Here is a 14,392-nt window from a genome sequence, read left to right on the forward strand (position 1 = left end):
CAGAGAGAAAGGTCTTCCTTCACCGTTGGTTCACCCCCCAGTGGCCGCTGCGGCCAATGCACTGTAGCCAGAGCACTGCGCTGATCCGAAGCCAGGAGCCAGGTGCTTCTCCTGGTCTCCCATGCGGGCACAGGGACCAAGGACTTGAGCCATCCTCCACTGCACTGCTGGGCCACAGCAGAGAGCTGGACTGGAAGAGGAGCAAGTGGGACAGAATCCGGCGCCCTGACCAGGAGTAGAACCCCGTGTGCCGGCGCTGCAGGTGGAGGATTAGCCTATTGAGCCGCGGCGCTGGCTTCTCTTTTGTTTTTGAGATACTATAATTTAAATTTACATGACAGAAAAAGGCTTAATATCTCACCAAATAAGAAGTTAATAAGTAATAGCAAAGACCCTATTTAGTGGGAATATGGGTGGATAATGGCTATAAATAATAACTGAATGCAAAATGACCTTTACATCTATGCACAATAAATTTTTTTTTTTTGACAGGCAGAGTGGACAGTGAGAGAGAGAGACAGAAAGAGAAAGGTCTTCCTTTGCCGTTGGTTCACCCTCCAATGGCTGCCGCTGCAGCCGGCGCACCGCGCTGATCCGATGGCAGGAGCCAGGATCCAGGTGCTTTTCCTGGTCTCCCATGGGGTGCAGGGCCCAAGCACCTGGGCCATCCTCCACTGCACTCCCTGGCCACAGCAGAGGGCTGGCCTGGAAGAGGGGCAACTGGGACAGAATCCGGTGCCCCGACCGGGACTAGAACCCGGTGTGCCGGCGCCGCAAGGTGGAGGATTAGCCTAGTGAGCCACGGCGCCGGCCTTGCACAATAAATTTTAAAGTAATCTACTGTTGCTGTTTTAAACAAGCTTGAATCCTATACGAGACAGGGCAAAGACTTGTTTTAAAATTTTTTAAAATTTTTTAAATTTTTTTTTTTTTTTGACAGGCAGAGTGGACAGTGAGAGAGAGAGACAGAGAGAAAGGTCTTCCTTTGCCGTTGGTTCACCCTCCAATGGCCGCCGCGGCCGGCGCGCTGTGGCCGGCGCACCGCGCTGATCCGATGGCAGGAGCCAGGAGCCAGGTGCTTTTCCTGGTCTCCCATGGGGTGCAGGGCCCAAGCACCTGGGCCATCCTCCACTGCACTCCCTGGCCACAGCAGAGGGCTGGCCTGGAAGAGGGGCAACCGGGATAGAATCCGGCGCCCTGACCGGGACTAGAACCCGGTGTGCCGGCGCCGCAAGGCGGAGGATTAGCCTAGTGAGCCGCGGCGCCGGCCTAAAGACTTGTTTTAAGATGTTGTTCAAGATCTTATGGCCTAACCTAATAAAAATAGATTTTTACTAGATTAGTAAAATGGTTATAGGAAAAAAGAATCTTAAGCTCTCAAGAAAGCCTTCTACAATTATAACCTAAGTTCATTTACTAACTCCTCTCCAAAATGTTCGTTGATCTATTTTGCTTTTATTTTACTTCCACATGCACCAAAGATGGTTAGCTATTGTCTAGATAGATTTTAAGAATGATGTTGCTTAGCGATGTGAATGAAGGCATAGGTGCTTTCCTCATTTGTGCTTATCAAATATACAAATAGAAAACAAATAAACAAAAAAGTTAACAGAAGTTATCAAAACTCCAGTAGTGGTAACTTACAGCCTGGGGGCATAAAAACTAACACTTTTGTATTTAGACACTCCATATTTTTTGTAGTATCAAATCATACTTCCTCTATATAAATGGTCTCTATTAAGGGGCACATCAGAATTGTCAGGAGAGTGTTAACCTAAACAATTTATATCCATCTACAGAAACCTCGAACTCTGGCAAGTCTCTCCAGGGAGAGAAATCTGCAGGATACCTGATATGTAGAGTTTACATAATCTTCATTAGTGATTTTGTTTAAGAACTTGATTTTCATAATGTTTTCATACATGTTGATAGTAAACTCTGCTTTCTTATGTCATTCAAGTACAGTAACTAAAGAAAAAATATCAGAACATTATTTCTATTCTTTCCAACAAATCTGGCAGCTACCAGAGAACAAGATGCCTATAACATTGTGGCTACCCATCTGATTTTTTGGCTCAAGCCTTATCCTCTTTTTAATCCTGGCTTCTTCTTTGAGTTTGCCATCCTCATCTCTGCCCTCCGATCTTACTCATGTAGTTCTTGGGCTTCCCTCCCTCCCAACCATAAGACATTGACAACATTCTTAATTTCCAGCTTACCTACGTCCAGTTTCTTCAGTAACTTCTAACAAGCTATAAGAATTCACAGGTACTTGATTATCAGAAGATAGAGAGTGTTCATTTTAAAGTTGAAAAAAACCTTGAATGTTTCCACCTTTAAAACAAGGAGGAAGGCAGACATTTACACTTGCTTTCCCATTAGTGTTTCCTGACTCTGGATCCTCACTCAAACTTCTGCTAATGCAGATGCTGGCAGGCAGCTGTGATGGGTCAAGTATTGGGTTCCCACCACCCATGTGGGGGACCTTGATTACCTTGCCAAGTTCTGCTTTGGCTTTGGCCAAATTCTGGACATTACAGGCATTTGGGAGTGAAGCCTCTCCATTAGTATCTTTTCTCTCTGAGCTAGTGGGTGGGAGCACTGTCTCCTTCTGTCTGCCTCTAACTTTGCTAAATAAAAATAAATAAATAAATTATAGACAGACACATAAATAAATAGGAGAAGGAGAACCACCTTTCAATCTCTTAAAATTATGGTGTAATTAAATTATAGGATGAATTTACAGTCCTAGAACTCAGGAGTGGCTTTTTGCAGTTCGTCTTGTGATTTCCCCCTCCTTGTAATCCAGGATTAAGTTTTAAGACAGTGTTCTCCTTTTTAATGTCTGAGGAGTTCCCTCTGAAATGAGAGTCTCATAGCAGGTCCTGTCTTCTCCATTCCTTAAAGGTAGAGTTCAAACCCATCAAGGTTTTAATTGGAGTCCTGGGGCCAAGAAGATAATTGTCTTGAAACCTCTGCTTTAGATACTGGAAGTCTTCTGCATTCAGATCTTTGCTTCAATGTGATATCCACAAAAATGCTTTTAAAATCTTGACACATGACAGAGACTTACTGGTATGTTTGCCTGTATTATTTCACGTAACAGTAGAAATGAATGAAAGTCTACTTTTTAATAGTATTATGTTGGTATGTAGATTATTCCCCTGGGCATCCTTTATTTCATCATACAACTTATTTTATAATTCTGAAAGATTTCCAAGTCTCACAGGTCCCTTCTACTCTGTTTACAGGACAAGGAATTGTGGTGTCATGAGAAGCAATAGCCTGGGGATAGTAAATAAGTTTGGTAGGAAAAAAATAAATACCCAGTATGATCACTGTGACTGCTTTCTCATGGGAGAAAACTCTGTTGTATAGGACCTTACTGAAAAAATAGCCATTTTTAACCAAATGCTGTTACTGTACTGACATTCTTGATATACACAAATGGTTCATAATTGCCCTTCATCTTCCTGCCAAGTTCCTTACTATCTGAACTACCAAATTCACCTCCAATATTTGCCCTCATAATCTTAATTTCTATGGCAAAGTCGTCAACATTCTACATTGATTCTTTTTCTATCAAAAAGGTCTTTTGTTGACTGAATCCATGCAAAATCTTGTCCATATTTCAAAGTTCAGTACTAATGTAATCTCACTGAAACAGCCCCTTGCCTGCCTAAAATGTGAAACCAAGACAGAAAGTACAGTCATTGAGAGGGATTGTGGGAGCATTTGTTTTGAATACTTCCAGTAGGTACCAGAATATCAGCACAGTTGTGGTGCAGCAGTAGGTAGTAGTTTATAATGATGAATTTGGACTCCATAAAAACACATATTTATTTGAAAGGCACTGACTAAAAGAGAGAGAAGGAGAGACAAAGATATCCCATATATTTGTTCCCTTCCAAGATGACCACAACAGAAGTGCTATGCCAGGTCGAAGCTAGGAGCACAGAACTCCATTTGGGTCTTCATGGCAGGGTCCCAAGTATGGGCACCATCTTCTACTGGTTTCCCAGGCACATTAGCATGAAGCTGCATCAGAAACAGAGCAGCTGGGACTTGGATAATCACTCTAAACAGGACTATGGTGTCGCATGTGCCTTAACCTGCTGCATTACAATGCCAGCCCCAACTTATGGAGAATTATACATTAAGAAAATGCAATCAGAAATCTGTATGTTTTAACCTCCTTTCTGGTATTCTTTTTTTAAAAATCAACAATTAATTTAACTTTAAAAACAAATAAATGGGCTGGTGCTGTTGCGAAGCGGGTTAAAACCCGGCCTGAAATGCCCACATTGCATATGGGCGCTGGTTCTGGTCCTGGCTGCTCCTCTTCCGATCCAGCTCTCTGCTATGGCCTGGGAAGGCAGTAGAAGATGGCCCAAGTCCTTGGGCCCCTGTACCCACATGGGAGCCGTGGAGGAATCTCCTGGCTCCTGCTTTTGATCAGAGCATCACCGGCCTTTGTTAAACTCTTTTCTTAGTGTAGAGTTAACCTTATGAGTGTTAAGTAAAAGGAAGTAGATCTTTGTAAAAATTAAGAATGGGAATAGGTGAGGGAAGAAGAATACTTGTTGGAGCAAGGGAGACAGGAAGGGTAAGGTGGGAAATATCACTTTGTTCCTAAATCTGTATATATGAAATATCTGAAGCTTGTGTAACTTAAAGAAAATAAGAAAATAAAACCTCTGCAAATATGCAAAAAATAAAATAAATGACAATAAAAAGAAGTAATATCTCAAAGTGAAATGAAGAAATAAATAAATAACACAAGCAGCAATTATTCCCAAGTAAGACACCAAAATGGGGGCTATTAGAGACAACAGAAACACTAAAAAAACAAGATTGAAAATATGGGAATTAATTTACACATACTATATTTCTTTGATTAAAACCATAAAAAAGACTACTTGAAATGTACACAAAGAAAATAAAAAATAATGACTAATAGCATGCAGTACAATCATATAGAACTCAGTAACTGGAAAATTAACCATGCTAGTACAGTTATACCAGGCATTTTTGTTTGGTGAGCATGGCCCTCATGTTTTTTTTTTTTTTTTTTTTTTTTTTTTTTTTTTTTTTTTATTTGACAGGTAGAGTTACAGAGAGAGAGAGAGAGAGAGGTAGGTTTTCCTTCGGTTGGTTCACTCCCCAAATGGCCGCTAAGGCCGGAGCTACGCCGATTCGAAGCCAGGGGCCAGGTGCTTCTTCCTGGTCTCCCATGTGGGTGCAGGACCCCAAGCACTTGGGCCACTGCCTTCCTGGGCCACAGCAGAGAGTGGGACTGGAAGAAGAGCAACTGGGACTAGAACCCAGCACCCATATGGGATGGTGGCGCTGTAGGCAGAGGATTAACCTAGTGTGCCACCGTGCCGCCTCCCCTCCCCCATGGGTTTTTACATAGGATCTCAAGTGACCACACAGGCAGAGAAGTCATCCTAGCTTGGCAGCCTTATCACCCTAACTAGAACCAATATATCTTGTAGTTATGTCAGGTACAGTCTCATGGCGATGGTCCCTGCAAGGGTGGTTTACACATTTCATTTATTTATTTCTTAAAGATTTATTTATTTATTTGAAAGGTAGAGTTATAAGGAAAAGAAGAGAGTGAAAGAGAGAGAGAGAGAGAGAAAGGAGAGTGTTTCGATCCATTGATTCACTCCTCAAATGGCCATATTGGCTGGGGCTGGGCCAGACCAAAGCCAGGAGCCAGAAGCCTCATCCTGGTCTCCCATGTTGGTACAGAGGCCAAGGCCTTGGGCCATTTTCTGCTGCCTTCCCACATGCGTTAGCAGAGACGTGGACTGAAAGCGGAACAATGGGGCTTAAATCTGTGTCCATATGGGATGCTGGCACTGCAAGTGGCGGCTTTCCCCACTGTGCCATTGTGCTGGCCCTTGTTTACATAATCAGGAATCACTGCATCCAGGATAGGTTACAAGAGAATGTACCCCAAATGTTGTATTGTCAGGGCCAGCACCGTGGTGCAGCAGGTTGAGCTGCTGCCAACATCCTATATCAGAGTGCCTGGTTGTGTCCTGGCTCCTTTGTGCCTCTGATCCAGCTTCCTGCTAATGGTGCTGGGAGGCAGCCCATAATGGCTCATGTACCTGGGTTCCTGCCAGCTATGTGGCAGACTCCATTGGACTTTCTGGCTCCTGACTTCAGCTTGGCCTTTGCTATTGCTAGCTTTTGGGGAATGAACCAGTGAATGGAAGATTCACCTTCTCCCTCTCTTTCTTAAATAAATACATCTCTAAAAACAATGTTTTTGTTATAAGCAATGTTGCATTAACACAGCTAATATTTCATTTTTTACAAGTCAGGGGAAACAGGAAGTTTATCCATGGTCTAATTTGCTGCTGTTCTTCCAGTCCAGATCTCTCTAAATGAAACAATAGCAGGTATATTGAGAACCTGCTAAATGAAATAATAGTTGAAAATTTCTCTGGACTTGAAAAGGACATGGATATCCCAATATAAGAAGCTCAAAGAACACCAAACAGACTCATCCAAAAACGATCTTCCCCAAGGCATATGTAGTCAATTTGTCAAAAACTAAAGACAAGGAGACAAAAAAGTGTTAAGATACATACATATATAGGAAAATAATTAGGTTAACATCAAACTTCTCAGCAGAAAACCTACATGCCACAAGAGAGTGGAATGATATATTCAAGGTCTTAAAACAACTTCCAACCAAGAGTATTATATCTAATGAAGTTATCCTTTAATAGTGAAGGAGAAATAAGGTATTTTCCAGATGAGTAAAATCTGAGAGAATTCACGACCACCAGACAAGCCTTACAAGAAATTCTGAAGGGCATCCTGCATTAGAAGTAAACATGAAAACACATGACACCACCACATTCACTAATAGAAAATCAGTAGAATCAGTATCCAATCAACAAATTGACAGATCTTGGTTCTTACTATCAATATGAACCTTGAATGTGAACAGACTAAATTGTCCAATCAAAAGTCTTAGGTTGGTTGAATAGATAAAAAACCAAGATACTGCTATATGCTGCCTACAAAAACTCACTTCACAAACATACACACAGACTGACAGTGAAGGGCTGGAAAAAGTTATTCCAGGCAAATGGAAACAAAAAATGATCAGCAGTAGCTGTTCTGATATCACATAAAGAGATTTTAAATTGCAAGCTGTACAAAGAGATAAAGGACATTATACATATTATATACCCCAAACACAAGACCATCCAGATATATACATCAAATACTATTAGATCAAAAGGGAGAGAGAGACGCCAATACAATGACAGTGGGTGACTTCAACATCCCACTCAGATCAATGGACAAATCATCCAGGCAAAAGTTATCAATAAAGATACACTGGAGTTGAAATATATTATTCAGCAAATGGCCCTAACAGACATCCACAGGACATTTCACCCAATAGCTACACAATACACATTCTTCTCATCAACACATGAAACATTTTCTAGGATAGACCACATAATAAGCCACAAATCAAGTGTCAGCAACTTTAAAAGGATTGAAATTATACCATGTTTCTTCTCAAACCATAAAGGAATAATACTAGAAATCAACAAGGACAATAGAACACTCATAACTACTTATAAATTAAACATCATGCTGCAGAAACATCAGTGGGTCACTGAAGAAATGAAAAAGGAAATTAGAAAATTCTTGAAGTAACTGAAAATGAAAACACAACATATCAAAACCTGTGGGATACCGTAAAAGCAGTTTTAAGAGGGAAGTTTATAGCATTAAGTGCTTATATTAAAAAAGAGAAATATCTCAAATTAAAGATCTAATGATTTAGTTCAAAGACTTCAAAAAAAAAAAAAAAACAAAACAAGAACAAACCAAACTCCAATCCAGCAGGAGTGAAATAAGGATCAGAACAGAAATAAATGCCACTGAAACTCTTAAGATAGATCAACAAAATAAAACGTTGATTTTTTTGTTGAGAGCATAAATAAAATAGGTAAACCTCTAGCCGGACTAACAAGAAAAATAGGACAATATACTCAAGAAAATAACATCAGAGATGAAAAAGGAAACATTACAACCAACAACTCTGAAACACAAAATAACATATAAACTACTAAGAGGAACTGTATGCTAATAAACTGGAAAACCTCAAAGAAATGGATAAATTCATGGGCTAACATAATCTACCATGATTGCATCAATAAGATATAGATGGTCTGGCATTGTGGGTAAAGCCACTGCCTGCAGTGCCAGCATCCTGGTTCAAGACCTGGCTGTTCTACTTCCCATCCAGCTCTCTGATATGGGCTGGGAAATCAGTAGAAGGTGGCCCAAGTCTTTGGGCCCCAGAACCCACATTGGAGACTCAGAAGAGGCTCCTGGTTTCGGCTTGGCTCATCTCCGGCTGTAGCGACCAATTAGGAATGAACCAGCAGATAGAAGACCTTTATCTTTCTCTCTCTCCCCCTCTCCCTCTCCCTATCCACTTCCTCCTCCCTCTCCCTCACCCTCTCCTCTCTTTGTGTAAATAAATAATTTTTTTTTTTTTTTTAAAAAGGAAGATATAGGGGCAGGCGCCATGGCTCACTTGGTTAATCCTCCATCTGCAGCACCAGCATCCCATATGGGCACTGGGTTCTAGTCCCAGTTGATCCTCTTCCAGTTCAGCACTCTGCTGTGGCCCGGGAGGGTAGTGGAGGATGGCCCAACTGCTTGGGCCCCTGCACCCACATGGGAGACCAGGAGGAGATTCCTGGCTCCTGGCTTTGGATTGGTGCAGCGCCTACCATAGAAGCCATTTGGGGAGTCAACCAACAGAAGGAAGACCTTTCTCTCTCTCTCTCTCACTGTCTATAACTCTACATGTCAAATAAATTTAAAAAAAGGGGGTGGTGGTTCTGTGGCTCACTTGGTTATCTCTCTTTCTCTCCCTCTCCCTCTTCTCCTCCCCTCTCCCTCCCACTCTTTCACCCTCTCTGTGTAAATAAATAAATCTTTTTTTAAATAAAGAAGATATAGACAATCTAAACAGACCCATAATGCAATGAAATTGAAGTACATCCTTTTCTGATGACCACTTCTTTCCACTAGGGTCTCACCCACAGAGATCCTTCTTGTAGGATATTTCTTGCCAGTGTCTTGGCTTTCCATGGCTGGAATGCTCTGGTAGGCTTTTCAGCCAGACCAGAATGCCTTAAGGGCAGATTCTGTTTACTACTGATTTCCACAAAACATTCAAAAAGGAAGTGACTCAAATACTTTTCAAACTATTCCAAAATATAGAACAGGATGGAATTTTGCCAAACTCTATGAGGCCAACATTATTTTGATACCCAAACCAAAGAAAGACACAACACAAAAGGAAAATTACAGATCTATATCTACAGACCTATATCTATAATGAACATATACACAAAGATTCTCAAGAAAATAGTAGCAAATCAAATCAGAAGCCATATCAAAAACATCATACATCACAATAAAGTGGGATTTATACCAGAAATGCATATGTGCTTTAATATTCGCAAATCAATGACATCATAAATCACATCACAATAGAATGAAAAACAATTACTCATCTCAATAGATGCAGAGAAAGCATTTGAAAATATTCAACAACCCATCGTGATTCAAAACTTACAACAAATCAGGTACAGAAAGAACATTCCTCAAAAATATAAAGGCTGTATATGGCAAACCAACACAGTCAATATCATACTTAATGGGTAAAAGCTGAAAGCATTTTCCCTCAGATATGGAACAAGATAAGGATGTTCATTTTCACCACTTTTATTCAATACACTACTGGAAATTTTAGCAAGAGTAATTAGGGAGCAGAAAGAAATAAAGTGTATGAATATTGAAAAAGAGAATTCAAGTTATACATGTTTGCAAATTACATGGAAAAACCCAAATACTCCATCAAAAAGCTGTTAAATATTGATAAACCAATTCAGTAAAGTTTCAGGTTATAAAATAAACATACAAAAACTATAGCTTTTTATATGCTAATAATGAACTCACTGAAAGAGAAATCAAGAAAGAAATCCCATTCACAATAGCCACAAAAAAATCAAATACTTAGGAATAAATATAACCAAAGAAGTGAAATATTTGTACAATGAAAATTATCAAACATTGATGAATGGGGGAGGATCAAGATGGCAGAGTATGGAGGGAGTTTACTGCTCCAGTCCAGGAGATGATACTTTAAAATAGTGGAGAGACCCTGGTTAGAATGGCTTACATACAGATATCAATTAACAACAGATGCTGGTGAGGATGTGGGGAAAATGGCACACTAATCCATTGTTGGTGGGAATGCAAACTGGTAAATCCACTATGGAAGACAGTTTGGAATTTCCTCAGAAACATGAATATAGCCCTACAACACGACCCAACTATCACTCCTCGGAATTTACCCAAAGGAAATTAAATTGGCAAACAAAAGAGCTGTCTGCACCTCAATGTTTATTGCAGCTCAATTCACAAAAACTAAGACATGGAATCAACCTAAATGCCCATCAACAGAAGATTGGATAAAGAAATTATGGGATATGTACTCTATAGAATACTACACTGCAGTCACTTGCAACAAAATAGAGGAACCTGGAAAACGTCATGCTGAGTGAAATAAGCCAGTCCCAAAGGGACAAATATCATATGTTCTCCCTGATCTGTGACAACTAACTGAGCACCTAAAGAGAAATCTGTAGAAGTGAAACTGACACTATGAGAAACTATGACTATTTTGTTCTTTTTAGTATTTTCTTGTTCTACTTAATACCATTGGTTGAACTCTTTAATTAACAAACAGTTATTCTTAGGTGTTTTAATTTAACTGAAAATTGATCCATGTTTAAAATAAAAGTGGGAGTGGTGGGCACTGTGTCTTTGTGGGTAAGGACACCGCCTGTAGTGCTGGTTCATGTCCCGGCTGCTCCGCTTCCTATCTAGCTCTCTGCTATGGTCTGGGAAAGCAGTAGGAGATGGCCCAAGCTCTTGGGCCAATGCACCCTCGTGGGAGACCCAGAAGAAGCTCCTGGCTCCTGGCTTTGGACTGGCTCTGGCCATTGCGGCCAATTGGGGAGTGAACTAGTGGATGGAAGACTTCTCTCTCTGCCTCTCCTCTCTCTGTATAACTCTTTCAAGTAAAATAAATAAATCCTTAAAAAAGAGTGGGAATAACAGAGGGTGGAGATGTACAGTTCGGCACACACTCACTAGGACTTACCCCTAATGGTAAAGCTATAAATGTGCCATGGTACTCCAAATCCCATTAAGTTGGCAGGCACCAATGTCACCTTACTAGTTAAAGTGATCAGTTTAAGTTCATGATTGATTGTAAAGATAGGATTAAGTGATAGAATTAAAAAAGAGAGAACGATCCAACATGAGAAGTGGGATATACAGCAGAATCATAGAATGGCAAATGCCCTAAGCAGCACTCTGGCCTCAGAATCAGCTCTTAAGGCATTAAGATATGGTTATGAAGCCCAAGAGAGTTTCTCAGGCATGGAAAGTAAAGACACTGTGGCAAAAAAAAATGACCATAATGAAAGATCTCTGTGAGTATGATCCCAGCAGAAAGAACAGGCCATTAAAAAAGGAGGTAACTTTCTCTGAAGGGAGGAGAGAACTTCCATTTGATTATGGCCTTGTCTAAAGAAGGCTGGAGTTTGTGAACTCAAGAGGCTGCCATAGCCTTGGCAGCTCATGACAAGAGCCTCGAGTGATTACTGATGTGATAAATAAGTGTGTCAATTGTTAAATCTACAATGAGAGTCACTGTGCACTTACTCCCCATGTAGGATCTCTATCCTTACTGTGTTGTACTAAGCAAATTAACAGTAAAACAAGTATTCAAACAGTACTTTATACTTTGTGTGTCTGTGTGGGTGCAAACTGTTGAAATCTTTTCTTAGTATATACTAAGTTGATCTTCTTTATATAAAGATAATTTAAAACAAATCTTAATGATGAATGGGATGAGCGAGGGAGTAGGAGATGGGATGGTTTGTGTGTGGATGGGTGGTTATGGGGGGAAGAACCACTACAATCCAAAAGTTGTACTTTTAAAATTTATATTTATTAAATAAATTTTTTAAAAAAGTGGAGAGAGTTTAGTCTCAGGGAAGTGTTAGGGAAAAAATGGAAGAGAAACCTCCAGGCAAATTAGAGGGACACAGCAGACCTATGTGGAAGGTGTGGACACATACAAATCAGAGGCCAGCAAGCAAGAGCCACCACACCACCTTTGCAGAGTCAGGTGAGACCAGACTCAGCAGCCTAAGCCACTAGTGATAAACTTGCAGGAAGAACATGGAGGGAATCTGGCTTGGAGTCATGTGGGGGATAGTGTGCCTGCCAAACTACAGGAGAAAAAAAGGGGGGCACATTTCTCCCTCCCAATCACCTGCAATTGTGTCCTTAACAAGCCAATAGAGAGAAGTAATCATTTTAGACATAGGTAACAACTGTGCCAGCTCGTGTCGGCGCCCAGCAACCAGCTGAGTGGAGACTCCTGAGTCTGGTGGGGAGAACTGAAAGGGGCCTGAGTGCTTCTGACTTTAGGAGGCTTGAGTGCTGGGGTGTTGAAATCACTGAGGCTGCATGTGAGGGCTCAGGATGTGGCTGGGACTTTGGGCAGTCACTGTGGGAGGGTCCACAGGCTCAGGGCTCCCTAGTTCCCTGGTGAGGGACATTGCTATGGGATCTGTGCTTAAACTGAGGACTGCACAGATCCTTTGTATGGTCCTCATAGCAGTTCAGATGAATATTATATCTACTGGGGCTAGCATCCAGGCACTGGTGTCCTTTGACAAGAGGAAGTAAGCTGAGTCTACAACAGAGCAAAAAAATCCTCTATGATTAAAAAAATGTGGAGCCGGTGCAGCGGCTCACTAGGCTAATCCTCCACCTGCAGTGCCGACACCCTGGGTTCTAGTCCCAGTTGGGGCACTGGATTCTGTCCCGGTTGCTCCTCTTCTAGTCCAGCTCTCTGCTGTGGCCTGGGAGTGCAGTGGAGGATGGCCCAAGTGCTTGGGCCCTGCACCCACGTGAGAGACCAGGAGGAAGCACCTGGCTCCTGGCTTCGGATAGGCGCAGCATGCCAGCTATAGCGGCCAATTGGAGGGTGAACCAATGAAAAAGGAGACTTTTCTCTCTGTCTCTCTGTCTAAATCTGCCTGTCCAAAAAAAAAAAAAAAAAAAAAAGACGAGATTTACCATGCCCAACCTTTGTGTCACCTTAACACTCCCATCACTGTGGAGTACTGAACAGAGATCCCTGGCCACAACCAACATACATACACCTCTAGGTATTCACTGAAAAAGCAGACACTCCTCTAATCCACAGAAAGATGGTCCAAAGATAAAAGCCACCACAGCAAAAAAACAGAATAAAGCAATGAATATATCCACAAATGCCAAATAATAAACACACCAATTCAAGATATAATAAGGAACACAATACAATGCCCCAAAAAGAATATAAAACTTCAGTACTAGATTGTGAACATGAAGAGATTGAGGAAATGCCAGAAATGGAATTAAAAAAATTGATCATAGGATTACTTGGAAGTAATCAGAAGCAAACGTATGAAATAATGAAATCCATACATGACATGAAAGAAAATTTCTCCGAGGATGTTGAAATTTTAGAGAAAGCAAAATTTTCTTGGAAGAAAAGAATTCAATAGAACAAAGAAAATGCAGTGGAAAGCCTTAACAATAGAATCAGTGAAGCAGAAGCAAGAATATCCAACTTAGAAGACAAATCGTAAGAAATTATACAGACATTTAAGAAACAAGAAGAAGAAATTAGAAAGCTAAAAAACACCATCATGAATCTACAGAATACTTAAACCACTCAACATACGGGTGCTAGGGGTTCCTAAATCATGGAGAAAGCCAAAGGATTAGAAGGTCTTTTTAGTGAAATAATAACAGAAAACTTCCTTATATAGGAGAAAGAAAGGGGCATTAAACGACAAGAAGCACACAGGACTCCTAATAGATATGACCAGAAAAGATCTTCAGCAGAACACATTGTAATTGAACGCTCAATAAAACATTAAGAAAAGATTCTAAAATATACATGGGAGAAATGCCAGATTACTTTCAGAGAATCTCCAATTAGACTCACACATCAGACTTCTCATTACAAACCCGACAAGCTAGGGGAGAATGGTGAGATACATTCCAAGTTTTTATTTTTAAGCTTTATTTACTTGAAAGCCAGTTACACAGAGAGACAAGGAGAGGCAGAGAGAGAGAGGGGGTCTTCCATCTACTGGTTCACTCCACAATTGGCTGCAATGGCTGGAGTTATGCCAATCAGCAGCTGGGAATCAGAAGCTTCTTCTGGGTCTCCCATGTGTGTGAAGGGTCTCAA

Source organism: Oryctolagus cuniculus, chromosome 1 (genome assembly GCF_964237555.1).
Source record: "Oryctolagus cuniculus chromosome 1, mOryCun1.1, whole genome shotgun sequence".
In the NCBI taxonomy this organism is placed as follows: Eukaryota; Metazoa; Chordata; class Mammalia; order Lagomorpha; family Leporidae; genus Oryctolagus; species Oryctolagus cuniculus.